Source organism: Pteropus vampyrus, unplaced genomic scaffold (genome assembly GCF_000151845.1).
Source record: "Pteropus vampyrus isolate Shadow unplaced genomic scaffold, Pvam_2.0 Scaffold195, whole genome shotgun sequence".
NCBI lineage: Eukaryota > Metazoa > Chordata > Mammalia > Chiroptera > Pteropodidae > Pteropus > Pteropus vampyrus.
Window position 1 is genome coordinate 2064019 of NW_011888976.1, and position 2340 is coordinate 2066358.

Here is a 2340-nt window from a genome sequence, read left to right on the forward strand (position 1 = left end):
GTGTGTGTGTGTAGAGAGAGATGTAAAAAAGAATATTTTCTTAAAGATAACATTAGGTTTTGAAATTTTTTACTAAAGAAAGTAAGAGGGGAAATAAAAAGGAAAGGCCTCAACAAAATATTAGGAACCAAATTCAGCTATCTATTAAAAATATCATACACCATGATCAAGTTGCATTTATTCCTAGGATGCATGGTTGGCACAATATCCACAAATCAATTAATGTGATACACCACATTAACAAATCAAAAGATAAAACCATATAATATTAATAGATCCAGAAAAGGTATTTGACAAAATCCAGCATCCATTTATGATAACTCTCAGCAAAGAAAGAATAGAGGGAACGTATTTCAACATAATAAAGGACTTATATGACAAACCTACAGCTAACATCATACTCAATGGGGAAAGGCTAAAAGTGTTTTCCTTAAGATCAGGAATGAGACAAGGACACTTTCACCACTCCTCTTCAACATTATTTTGAAAGTTTTAGCCACAGCAATAAGACAAGAAAGAAAAATAAAAGGTATCCGAATTGGAAAAGAAGAAATACAACTCTCATCATTTGCAGATGACATGATATTATACAGAGAGAACCCTAAAGATTCCACCAAAAATCTTAGAACTGATCGATGAATTCAATAAAGTAGCAGGATACAAAATAAATATTCAGAAGCCAGTGGCATTTTTATACACCAATGATGAACTTTCAGAAAGGGAAATTAAGAAAACAATTTCATTTACAATTATATCAAAAACAATAAAATACCTAAGAATCAAATTAACCAAGGAGGTAAAAGACCTGTTCTCAGAAAATTATAAGTCATTGAAAGAAATTGAAGAAGATACAAATAAATGGAAGCATATACCGTGCTAATGGATAGAAAGAATCAACATCATTAAAATAGCCATACTACCTAAAACAATCTATAGATTCAATGCAATCCTTATCAAAATACCAATGGCATTTTTCAGAGAGCTAGAACAAATAATCCTAAAATTTGTATAGAACCATGAAAGACCCCGAATAGCCATGGCAATCTTGAGAAAGAAGAACAAAGTTGAAGGTATCACACTACCTGATATCAAACTATACTACAAGGCTACAGTAATTCGAACAGCATGGTACTGGCATTAAAACAGATACATTGATCAATGGAACAAAATAGAGAGCCCAGAAATAAATCCACACCTATATGCTCACTTAGTATATGACAAAAGAGGCAAGAATATACAATGGAGTGAAGACAATCTCTTAAATAAATGATGCTGGGAAAATTGGACAGATACATGCAAAAAAAAAGAAAAAAGGAAAAGAAACTGGATCGCCTTCTTACACCATACACAAGAGCAGACTCAAAATAGATTAAAAACCTAAGTGTAAGACCTGAGAATCATAAAACTTCTAGAAGAAAACATAGGCAGTAAACTCTCTGATATTGCTAACAGTAATTTCTTTTCAAATATATCTCCTTGGGCAAGGGAAACAAAATAAAAAATAAACAAATGGGACTACATCAAACTAAAAAGTTTCGTACAGCAAAGGAAATCATCCACAAAATGAAAAGAAAACCAGCTGAATGGGAAAAGATATTTGCTTATGATACATCTGATAAGATGTTAACATCCAAAATATAGAAAGGACTCATACATCTCAACAACAACAAAACAATCCTATTAAAAATTGGGCAGAAGATCTGAACAGATATTTCTCCAAAGAGAAAATACAGATGGCCAATAGACATATTAAAAGATGCTCAAGGTCACTAATCATCAGAGAAATGCAAATTAAAACCACGATGAGATATCATCTCACACCTGTCAGAATGGCTATCATCAATAAATAAAAGAACAAGTGTTGGTGAGGATGTGGAGAAAAGGGAACCCTCATACACTGTTGGTGGGATTGCAAATTGGTACAGCCACTATGGAAAAGTCTGGAGGTTTCTCAAAAAATTAAAAATAGATATACCTTTTGACCCAGCAATTGCACTTCTGGGTATTTATCAAAAAAAAAAAAAAAAACCAAAACAATAATTCATAAAGATCTATGCACCCCTATGTTCATGGCAGCACAATTTACAATAGCCAGATATGGAAGCAAACTAAATGCCCAACAACAAACAATTGGACAAAGAAGTTATGTTCACACATAAAATGGAATATTACTCAGCCATTAAAAAAGGAAATCCAACCATTTGCAACAACGCGGATGGACCTAGAGGTTATTATGAAATAAGTCAGACAGAGAAAGTTAAATACCATATTTCACTTATATGTGGAATCTAAGGAACAAAAAGAACAAGCTAATCAAAAACAGACTCACAAAAATAGAGG